Source organism: Narcine bancroftii, chromosome 11 (genome assembly GCF_036971445.1).
Source record: "Narcine bancroftii isolate sNarBan1 chromosome 11, sNarBan1.hap1, whole genome shotgun sequence".
NCBI lineage: Eukaryota > Metazoa > Chordata > Chondrichthyes > Torpediniformes > Narcinidae > Narcine > Narcine bancroftii.
This window is the reverse complement of record NC_091479.1, coordinates 73,656,913-73,669,444: the sequence shown is the minus strand read 5'-3', so window position 1 is coordinate 73,669,444 and position 12,532 is coordinate 73,656,913. Positions and strand designations below refer to the sequence as shown.

General features: G+C 42.6%; 1 long non-coding RNA gene across 1 annotated transcript in view; it reads left to right on the top strand.

Annotated features, from left to right (window-relative positions):
- Positions 1-12,532, top strand: part of LOC138745905 (uncharacterized) — an 87,362-nt gene that overhangs the window by 52,853 nt on the left and 21,977 nt on the right. The window contains exon 4 of the long non-coding RNA XR_011346576.1: positions 2,960-3,080. This is a non-coding gene — a long non-coding RNA (uncharacterized lncRNA). The remainder of the gene's footprint in view (positions 1-2,959; positions 3,081-12,532) is intronic.

The window sequence follows — 12,532 nt, the reverse complement described above, 5'->3', positions numbered from 1 at the left end:
CAAATATCTGATATAATATTTATATCTTACCCCATGCCACTACAACAGATAATTTCTTATTACATGTTGAGTACCCCTTATCCGAAAATCCGATATCCGAAACCTTTTGAGCACTGACATGACGCCACAAGTGGAAAATTCCACACCTGACCTCATTTGCCCAGGTGGGGTTCTGACGCTCTGTTGGCCCCAGTTTGTTACCAGTGCATTACTCACTGTGCTTTTTTGCTTATTCTCTGCTCTGTGGTTCCAAAGATATTTCTGAAAATCACTGATGGTGAAGTAGCTGACATGGTTCTGAACCAAGGTAAGTACAAAACATTAATTTCATGTGAAATCTGAAATTCATCTCCTCCTAAAATGCCATGATTGAGTGTAACATGACGAGCAACATGATTGCATTGAAAAATAAAATACGGTGTACTGTAACCTTTTGATTAAAACACAGCATCGTTAAGTGGAGACTGAAAATGTGCCACTGTTTGTTGTTGTTTTACAGCTGATACAGGTATTCTGCTGATGTTATTGCGCTGTTTGGTTGCCCCAAACACATTATTACAAAATCTTAAAAAATCCAAAATCTGAAGCACTTCTGGTCCCATGCATTTCGGATAAGGTGTACTCGACTTGTAATGGCAGGGCTTGAAAGCATTGATACGCAGAGGGACTTTCACAGTGTATTTCTACCAGCCCAACCTACTGTATACATTTCTTGCAGTTGCTTCTCGACCATTATCTTTGATGTGCCATTGGTTCTTCCATTTTTCCCCATTTTTCACACATATGCTCCTCAGAAATATGTATTATTGGTGCCACTTTTCATACATTATTGACTATATTCTTGATGTCTATAATTACAAGTCCTTGGGACTGTATCATAATGCTGTATCCAATATCTATTCTGCACAAATAGCCTGCTATAATTTATACTACATAGCAGTTATTGTTAGTTCAGATAAAGATACATAACCAACGTTTCAGGCTTGAGCCGTTTATCTGTACCTTGATAAATGGTTTAAGCCTGAAAGTTGGTTGTACATCTTTATCTTTGCTATATAAAGGACACTGTTTGACCTGCTGAATTTCCCCTCAATTTTTACTTCAACTACGGTGTTTGCAGACTTTCATGTTTTACTAGTAACCATAGTTCATTGGTAATAAACTGCTTCAGTTAATCTTGAGATTGTAAAAGGCACTATATAAATATAAGCCAGTTTTCTTTGGAGTAAAGACCAATTTCCAGTCGATGAGAGCAATTTGAGTGAAATAGATCTTTCTATTTCAGGCACACAGTAGATCAAAATGTTGACTTCATCTTTTGTGATCTGCTCTTTGTTAGTGAATCTGTAACCAGCCTTGTTCATAACGAAGCTGAAGCCTGAAATAATGGATGTTGATGCTCATCAATTATTGGCATTTGTGGATTGATTTTGGGTCAGTGAAAGGAGACAGAGGGAAAAGGGAAGGGAGAGAGAGATAGAAAGAGCTGGAGGAAAGGTGGAGGGGTGGGGTTTCAACAGAAACTGGAGAAGTCGATGTTAATGCCATCCTCTTGGAGGATGCTAACCGGATGGACGACACAATGCAAATTCTCAACTGGTATTCGGGGCAGGGATGGAAAATAACTTGATCACATCACTGGACAGCAAATGTAGGCACATTTGTTAAATTTCAGGGAAGTGTTTGGCCAAGGATGAAATTCAATTTCAGCCATATTATTCTGCAGAAAATGAAAGATTCCCAGTTCCAACATTCTGTGCTTAAGAAATATTGAATAATTCCAATAAATTGATTGAAAGCACCAGGAAATGAATAATTAATTTAAGGTAAACATCTTGTAAAACCGCTCTATATTGTGTAATGAAATACACAGGAGACCACAGATGCTGGAATCTGAAGCTAAACACAATCTGCTGAAGGAGCTCAACTTCTCGAGCAGCATCAGTGGGAGAAAAAGAATTGTCAACATTTCAAGTTGAAACCCTTTATCGAGACATGATGACAAGTTTCGGCCTGAAACATTGGCAATTCCTTTTGCCCCCATTGGTGCTGCTTCATCCGCTGAGTCCTTCCAGCATGTTGCTGTATTAAATTATTTCCTCCTTCCTGGCTTATTTTTGAAGTGAACACTCTTGCCTTTTAAAATAATATTACTCTACTGAACGTAATTTTGGGCTCTGATTTTTGCTATAATTTTTTTTTCCTAACTGGAGATAGAACAATAATTTATTTAATTGCTCTGCGCTCAGTCTTTATCAAATGCATGCTGACTGCCAACAATAAAGAAATCCTTGCATCAGTTTTGTTGAAAGGTCATTGACCCTCCCCTCCCCCACCCCATTTCTCTCTCCATAAATGCTGCCTGATCTGAAGAGTATTTCCAGCACCTTTTTTTTGTTTTTCATTAAATAATTATCTTTGCTGTGTGGCATTTGATACTATCTTTGTATGATGGGCAAGTAGAATTGCTGATCTTCCAAAGTAAATACAAAAGAGCAAAAGCACTGCAATCCTCAAAGCTTCGGAAGTCTAGTCATTTTGCATTGGCAAGCCGCACAGCCTAAAGACATAGTGATAGTAGACTTCAAAATAAGCATAGGATCCAAGAATGAAAAGCACCACTGAGCCCTGTCCTCATTAAATATGTCATCCATGCAATTACAAGGACGATCAATATCTTTGCTACCTGTTCATTATTCAAATTCAGCTAGCTGCTCGGGAGAGAAAGAAACATTTTCCCCACCATTTACTTGTCAATTCATACCTTCATATTTAAGTCTTTGTATGGCCTGATCTGTCTCTGGCTATGTGACCTCCCACTGTCCCTACATATCATACCTGTCTAACTCTAGTTTAGGCAACGTTCTTTATACCAATATTGTTGATGATGCTGAATTCCTAAGCCTTCAACGTCCTTTTCTAAATATCTTAACTGTCCCTATTTTCTTCTTCTTCCTAGGATCGAGGCAGTCTCTTGGAATTGAGGATGATTTGCTTCCACTCTGGTTTAACGATGTGGCCATGCAGGAACGGCATGCATTTCCTCTGATAGAACGGGCAGTGGATGACCAAGTGGACAGGTGGGAAGTTTGTGAGGTGGTCCAGTCATTCTGCTGCTGTTTGTATTTGTGGGTTACCAATGGTATCCCGAATAGTTTTTCTCCACTTTGAGTGGTCATGGTTTGGTATTCCTGAATGTCAGTGGAGATGCTGCAGTGTTCCAAGGAGCCTTCAGAACCAACATGAATGTTTTCCTCTGTTCACTCTTCTTGTCATGTGTATAGTGGTATAGTGTGCCTGCTTTGTGAGTCGAATGCCAGGTATATGAACAATAGAACAGAATTGCTGAAGGGCCTATCCTGCATTGTAACGTTCTATGTTTTCCAAAAGAACCAAATGGTTTAATTGTTACATCAATTCTAGGGATATTGGCTTTGCTTCCAGTGAATTTGGACAGGGACCACTGTTTGTATCTTTCAAATGTCTCGAGATGCCTCCTGACACAGTCCAACTCTTCGAAGTTTATGGAAAGGCAGTTTTCACTGCTGCCCATTAGCCTGTGAATTTGTGGCAAGGCTGAGGTCTTGATCTTCTAAGATTATGGGAAATTGTTCACATTTCTCTAGGGCTCATCATCATCCTTTATTTTTGAGGGAGGGAGCAATGTAGTGTTGATAAATATCATCTGCAGGTTGATAGTCATCTGTCTTGCAGATGGTTAGCATTTCACCCATCCTCTGTACACTTCTCTGAAAGATTCACTGATGACTTGGAAAATGGCCCCTAAATTCACTCAAAAGCAAGCATCGTCTACAATTTTTTTGGCTCCACTTGAAACCATATCTCTGTCCATACCTGCTACTTGGCTCAGTGCCGATTTTACTCTCTACTCCTGTGAAACACTTCGGAGCTTGCTCACTGTTGTTGATTCTCACTAACCAATGAGGCATCACAAAGACTTTTACTTCACTGCTTCTACTTTCTTCTCCTGATAGCCTATCCATGATCTTACAGTGTAGAGAATTCATTTGCATCCAATTATGTGGTAAAGGATCTAGGATATGGCACTTGAAGGTGGGGGGAGTTGGGGGGGGGGGGGGGCGCCACTTTCGGCAGAGCCTGGAAATTGAACCCTTCCTTCAGCCTACATCGGAGCTCCTGACGCCCATTTCCGAACTCTCCCCTGTCCCCTGCTGGAGCTAGAGCTGAAGAGGGTACGCGCTGAAGGATGAGTTTGCGCAGGCATCTTCTTGCTTCTCTCCCACCGGATGCTCAGTGCCGAGAGTCACCTTTCCACCGAAGGTAAGAGAGGGCATCCGCGGGGATGGTGACAGCCACTCAACACCTTTACCTTCGTCCACTCCACTCCAGCCTGGGAAACCCCACTCGCTGCTTTTCGTTCAATGAATGCTGGCCTTTGAAGGAGGCAGAGGGTTTTTTCTAAAATTGAAATGACAGTCGTGTTTTTTAAGGTGTAGATTATCTTTCAATATCTCAATATATCCAACACAATGTTGAATATGACTATGTTAGGGTTCTACAGCGGCATCTATAGAAGGCAAAGTGGATGTCATGGTGATGGCGAGGGATGGTTGCAGGGTGAAGGGTTAAAGTAAGTTTTAATTAAGGAGGGGACACAATTTCAGTGCTTTCTATAGGCACTATTTTCCCTAAATTATTGTTGTTCGTCCTTCGTAGTCGAAGATGACCATGGCTTATAAGTCAAATTGGAGATTGGTGGCTGTGGGTCCGGAGGTGACTGGTGAGGCCAATCCGGGCCCTGAAGGCTCGTCCGCATGTGGGACCCAAGTGGGTGGTTGCTGTCATGGCAGTGGATGCTGCTCGGGCCTTGTGCACAGCAAGTGTTCGTTGTGCCTCGACGATGCACCAGACTTCAGCTTCACAGGCTCCTGTGGTGATCTTGCTGTGCCAAGCTGGACGGTCAAGGGACACCCAGGCCTTTGAGGGATGCTTTGAGGCAGTCTTTGTAACATTTATTCTGCCACCCCCCCCCCCCCCGAATTGAGCGCTTTCCCTGACACAGTTCTCCGTACAGCAGCTGCTTAGGCAATTGCCTGTCTGGCATTCTGACCACATGTCCGGCCCACCCGGCTTGGGCTTTCAGCAGGAGGGTGTAGACTCTGCAGAGCCCAGCTTGTTTCAGGATTTCCGTGTCGGGGACTTTGTCCTGCCTCCTGATGTGGAGGAGTCTGCTAAGACAGCTCAGGTGAAAGTAATTGAACTGTTTGGCGTGTCTGCTGGCGTAAAGGAGGGTGCCACTGGGTAAAGGCATTATTGATTGGCATTTGTTAATAACATCTACACCCTATAATTGGATACAGAAGAATTCTGTATCTTTCTTATTGTCCTTGAAAAGACGAACCAATTTCTTGCTCTTTATCTGATGAGTAAATTCTCCACAGTGTTGTTGTGTCTGGAATTCTAGGGTCAGAAATAACCAATCAATATAATGCATAATTTGGAGTAGAACCTACAGAGTGTGTCATTCCCATGTACCTTCTGCTTACTTCCAAGCTTGGGAAGCTTGAGCCTTTGAGAGAATGAGTCACCTGGGACTATTCTCACTGGAATTCAGAAGAAGGAGAGGGGAGCTCACAGCAATGTTTTATAAAATTATGAAAGGAACAGATGAGATGGAGGCAGGACTGCTGTCCTCACTGGTAGGTGAAACTAGAATTAGGGGACATAACATCAAGATTCTCTGGAGCAGATTAAGGGTGGAGATGAGGAGGAACTGCTTTTCCCAGAGTTGTGAGTCTAGAATTCTCTGCCCAAGGAAGCAGTGGAGGCGACCTCGTTAAATAGATTTAAGTTAGATGAATTTTTTTCATCTAATTCGGTCTTCCATCTATTTATTGAGGCTGCCTCCAGAGAATTCTGTTGGGCAGAGAAATCTACAGATTAATGACTTTGGGAAAATTAAGGGTTAATGGGAAAAGGGGAGTAAGTAAAGCTGAGCCCACAGCCAGATCAGCCACGAGCTTATCAAATGTGGAGCAGGCTTAATGGGCCAAATGGCCTATTCCTGCTCCTGTCCCAAACTTTTAACATGGTGCATTAATGTAGGCGTGAATGCTAAAAATCTGTGTTTAAAGGTTCAACCATGCATTCTAAGGAGAAGCAGAATTTGAAATAAATATGAGCAAAGCAGGATTTGAAACATAAAGGAATAAAAGATTACACTGCAGCTCAGCGGATGACAGAGTGAAAGAAACAAGTGCAAGCCTATTCAACACAAAGGGTGATTAACAAGTTGGCAACAAAGGATGAGGAAATGAATTCAAATGATAAAATAAAGCAGAGCACAGGAGCTAAGATGGGTGTGTATTATAGTCTTAGTTCCATTATTATAGCATTAGGTCTATCAGACTTTAAAAGCAAGAATATTAAATAATCAGTTTTTAATCAAAATAGAGATAGAGTAAAAGATAGATTAATCAGAGACAAACTGAAATGGGACAAGCTGGAGAATGTGTTGCAGACCCTTGGCCTATATTCTCTTGTATTCCTCCAAGAAGGTTAGGTGGTGACTTGGTTGAAGTGCTAAGGGTAATGACAGGATTTGATGGTACAGAGAAAACCTATTTTCAGACCAAGGGAGTGAAATCTCAAAGCTGAATATGGATTACTCACAGATGATATCGCAGTTTGGTCCACACAAAGTCTGGTGAAACTCTTCTCCAAAAGTGCTCCTGAGGTGAGGTAAAGGACGACTGAGAGATTTTCATTAGATCAGGTAATTTAGGGGTACAGAACTGGGAGTGGCTAATGGAATCAAGTGAGAGATGACCCATTATCAAACAGAATTTTGTGTCTTTATTGAAACACCAATGAGTTTCATCCATATACATTAGTTCATTTATTGCCAATGTCAAAGATCCTAATTTCAAAATTCCCCTTTTTTTATATAACAAGGCATATTTCATTTTCAATGAACTTGCTTCACCACTGACTGTAATTTCCTATTCCTGTTGAGATTTTACATAAATAGCGTGATTGGAGCAACAGTTGTAAAAATGGCATGGATGCCAAACAGGCAACTAATTCAAACTCATAATCCAACAGTCTGTTAAATGAGACCATGAACATTCTGTGAGTCTCCCTCTGTGTCTTTTTACAAAATTCTAAATGAGTCCCAGCTGCTTGTGTTTCTGAAGGCAATAATAGCTAACTTGACATTTTACATCCCTTTCAAAGTCATGACATTTAAGTCTTGTCTTCAATGAACTGGGTACTTAATAGAACTTTGCTATATATTCCTCATAAGGTCAAGGATTCAGCGAAACTTATAACAGAAGACTGTATTTGTGAAGCGTATAATTGCTGGAAAGTATCAGGTCCACGTCACTTAATGTATATAGTTTATAACCTCACTGGCCTCTTCAGTGAAGATCAGTAATAGCAATGACTTGCCGACTTCTGATCCATTTATTAATTCCTTCGCTAACTCATGCAGGGTTCAGTGGCTTAACTTTTGGACCACTAAAACACAGGACTGTGCGAGTGATTTGCAGATGGATTTTGTATTCTATGCAGCAACAGATAAATTTGAATACGACTAAATAAAGATATGTGAAGTTCATAGGAAATAGCATCTAAAATTACAAAATTGTACATTCATAGCATTGGGCTGTGAACTGCCCTGGTGACATGTAAGGGATTGTTCCTCTAGTTTATCTTGGGCCTCACTCTGACAGTGGAGAATGCCCAGGACAGACAGGTCATTGTGAGATGGGAAAGGGGTGCTGAAATCACATTTCAACCACAAGTTCAGGATGGCCAATGAAGACAGAGGGTTAGTGCTCTCCAAAACAGTCCCCAAGTCTGTGGTGGGTCTCACCGATGTTGAAGAGGCTACATGGGGAACACCAGATGCAGTAGATCATTCCTGGGCCTTCCCCATTCTCAGAGTGAGGCAGTGGAGAACGCTGTCAATGGTATGAACATAGAATTTTCAAATTTCAGGTAATATGTTCCCTTGCTTTTCCTCCAGACCTCTTCTGTTCTCTCCTCTTTCCCCGTAAAAACATAATGCTGGAGAAACTCAGCAGGTCAAGCAGTGTCCTTTATATAGCAAAGGTAAAAATACATAACTGATGCTTACAAACCCATTAACTCCCACAACTTACAAACCCACCAACTCCCACAACTTCCTGGACTATACTTGCTCACACCCTGTCCCCTGCAAGAATGCTATCCCCTTCTCTCAATTTCTCTGTCTCCACCACATATAACCATATAACATATAACCAGATAACAATTACAGCATGGAAACAGGCCAATTTGGCCCTTCTAGTCCGCACTGATCCAAGTACCCTTCTCTAATCCCACTTACCAGCACTCTGTTCATATCTCCCCATTACCCTCCCATCCATATACCTATCCAACTCTTTCTTAAATGACAAAATTGACCCTTCCTCCACCACCTTTCCTGACTCTTAACTCTTAAACTATCCTTAACACTAAATCTATCCCCAGCTCTTCGCAGGGATGGATGTGTGTAAAAAATAACTTCAAAGTTCACTCTTTCAAATTCAGTGTTGAAGTGTAGGCCTTTGACATTTGATGCCCAGAATTAATGTTGAACTGATGGGACGACTGGAGTTGTGGCTACTACAGACTCACGAATCTGTTCCCAAGATGAGATCTTCAAGTTCAGATCTTCTGAAATATCTGCCTTCTTCCACAAATGTGGCTTCCCCTCTATCACCATCAACTCAGCCTTCACCTGCAACTCCTCCATTTCCCACTCATCTGCCCTGGCCCCCTCTGCCCCAGACTCAACAAACATTGAATCCCCCTTATCCTCACCTACAACCCCACCAGCCTCTGCATCCAACACATCATCCGCCAGAATTTCCAGCACTTACCTCAGTATCCTACTACCAGACACATCTTCCCCTCTCCTCCCTTCTCTGCCTTCCTTAGGGACTGCTCCCTTCTTGACCCCCTCGTGCACTTAACCCTCCCCACTAATCCCCCCCCCCCCAAGCAACTTCCCCTGTGGCCACAGGAGGTGTCACACTTGCACCCACACTTCCTCCCTCACCACAGACCGGGGCCCCCAACAGGCCTTTCAAGTGAAGCAACACGTCACTTGTGTATCTGCAGGCTTGGTTTATTACATCCAGTGCCTCCTTTGTGGCCTTCTCTGCATTAGAGAGACTGGACACAGACTGGGAGATCGCTTCACTGAGCACCTTTACTTTGTTTGCATCAGTAACAGGGACCTCCAGTAGCCAACCATTCTGTGTCACACTCTCATACTCACATGTCTGTCCATGACCTTATGTACTGTCCCACCAAGAGCACCAGCAAATTGGAAGAACAACACCTGATTTTCTGTCTGGCCCCTCTCCAGTCAGATGGCTTTGACATCGACTTTTCTGGTTTCTGCTAACCTGCCCTCCACTTTCCCCTCCCCCCCCTTCCCCTTTCCAGTTCTCCTCCCTCCCTTCCCCCTCCCTTCACCCAGCTATCCCTCCTCCCCTTGATCTCTGCTGGCCCCTGCCTCCCTTCTCCACCCATCACCTCCTACATTTGCGATCACATGCACCCCCCTCTCCCACTTTTGTACGGACGCCTGCCGACATTTTCCCATATCTTGATGAAAGGCTCAAGCCTGAAACGTCGGTAATGTATTTTTATCTTTGCTACATAAAGGATACTCTGACCTGCTGAGTTTCTCCAGGTTTGTGTTTTTACTTCAACCACAGTGTCTATAGATTTTCATGCTTTACTTCTTTCCTTTCCCCCTTTTTTCCCCTATTTCACTCACCTCAACACAGACCCCCACCCATTTTCATCTCCCCCATTTTTGGATCCATGCCCTTCAGTTCCCATCTCCTCTCTGGATGCTTCCACTCTCCTCCCTTCCCCCCACCTCAGTTCCATCTGTTCTTTCTTTTCCTCCATTCTCACTTTCTCTTCTCAAATTCTTGCATTCACAACCCTTGTCTTCTCAACACCTAGTCATCTACCTCCACTTCACTCCTCAGTTTTTTAAAAATTAATTTTAAAAAATTTAGACATACGGCACGGTAATGGGCCCTTTCGGCCAACTAGCCCATGCTGCCCAGTCATGCCCAATTAATCTACAACCCCCGGTATGTTTTAGTGGGTGGGAGGAAACCAGAGCCTCCAGGAAAACCCATCCATACATGGGGAGGACATACAAGCTCTTTACAGACAGTGTTGGATTTCAAACCCCAGTCCTGATCGCTGGGGCTGCAACAGCGTTGTGCTAACCGCTACACTAACCGTGCCACCCTTTTCTTTCCTCCCTCTCTCTTTGTCTGCCAACCTTCTTCCCCCTGTCCATCATGCTTTGCCTCTTCCTGGTCCACCAGTCCCACATGGGCCCCCCCTCCTGCTCTCCCCACCTTATCCTCGACTCACATTCTCTGTCTTCATTAAGGGTTCCAGCCCAAACCTTTGACCATTATTTTTCTCCCACTGCTGCTACTTGACTCACTGAGTTCCTCCAGTGGAGGAATTCATCCAGTCAGCAGCCTTCTGGAAGGAAATGGACAATAGAGACTTCAAAATTGTAACTGCAGTAAAACCCCTGTTATCCAGAATTCATGCAACTGGCAGCCTCAAGCAACCATCAAAAAAGTTGTGGAAAATAAATAAGACAAAATTACAGAATTTGAAAACTGGCGCACCTCGCCATTAATTCACCAATCCACGCCACACACAAAATCCCCTTCTCTGGCATTGACCAACCACTATAGGTGCCAGATACCAGGAGTTTTACTGTAATAGTGTTTCTGGCAGTTTGAGTTGGTGCTATGATCCTGAACAGCAATGCATTGTCAATAATTTGTGTCAAAATTTGTCTTCAGTTAACCATAACCATATAACCATTTACAGAGCAGAAACAGGCCATGTCAGCCTTTCGAGTCCGTACCGGTTCACTAGAACAAATCCACTCGCTTAATCCTCTCACTCTCCGCCAATATTCCTCCAACCCCCTCACCTCCATGCACACATTCAACCTTCTCTTAAATGACAGAAGGGACCCAGCTGCAACTATCTCATTCAGATGATAGTCAAAAATATTAGACAATAATTTAGAGTGTCAATAAAGGGTCCCGACCCAAAATGTTGACAGTCTATTTCTCTTCATTCTACTGGACCTTCTGAGTCCCATCAGCTTTTCCTTGGTGAGTGAAGCACATTAGCTACCAGCCATTAAAAAAAAAATGAGGTGGTATTTAATAGAGACAATGGCATTGGCATGCTAATAGTTACCATCTAAACTTGAAAGCTACCTTTTGAATTGTTAGTGACAGATAATCATAGTAGAATCTACTATTTGAAAAGAGCTGGCTGTGAGGAAAAGTCCCTGACAATGGAAAGGGAGTTGAAATTCTTTATTTTTTCTGAAAATTAATATGAAGGCCTAGTTTTGCAAAAGTAGGTACCTAGGATGTTAAATGTGAGTTTGGAGAGGGCAGCAGTTAAATGCAGAGAAAGATAGCGTGGGTTTTGATGAAAAAAAGCCATCATTTAAAAAATTTTGAAATAAATTGTATTCATAATAAAAAGTATTTCCACAGTGCAGGATATTTCCAGATTCGCAGTGTCGTATTTGGACATACACAAAGGAAGACAATACAAACTCTTTTTACTTTTCGAGTGTCGTTTTCATTTGTACATCCTGTTATCGTACATTTTAGTATTAACCATTCCTTTGGCAATGGTTAATGTATTTTTAATAGCACCATTGCCATTCATGTGCCCCCACCCAGTTACTGATGTCTGTTCAGAGCAGATAATCCAATTTCTGATTTCTTCCCCAAAGCCCATTTTGGAGAACATGCACCATGATGTGGACCAAGTTGAGGGTGTCCACCCTCCTGTCTTGCACTTGGCAATGGTACCTCTGAGCAGCAGAAGGCTGTCAAAAGATTTTCCTGCTGAGAGGTTTGGCCTGGGTGGGTCACCTGTCCCGGGACCGACTTGACCCGATCGGCCTTGGACAGGATTTGGTAATCAGCTTTCAACAATGAAATGGGTATCCAATTCCTGGTGTCCTCCTTCTCCCCCATCTGCTTGGAGATGAGGCTGACCATGGAGTCTGACATGTGGCTCGAAACCAATAATGCACCTCTTAAGAATAGACACTATTGACATTCAGGAAGATTTGCCTCCAAGTTGTATACATCATGGTCTCATAATAATAATGAGATAGTGATAATCTGCCCTTTTTATGGTGATGTTGGTTGTACTGGAAGTGTCAGCCAGGATTTAGTCCCCTTCCCTCTTCAATAGCGCAGGGTCTGTTGTTGTTCATTTTAGATTCTGAGCAGGATATCAGATCAAGTTACTGAGCCACGTTTATGCTTAATAAGGCTAGTAATGTAAATATGTTAAACTTCACTCAAATTAAGTATTGGAACCTACATTCTGCACGTTTATAAATATCAACTATTACTTACGAACCCCATTATTTTTAACTTGTTTTTCAATCTTCAAGCTTGTGCAAAGCTGTCCTTATCAGAAT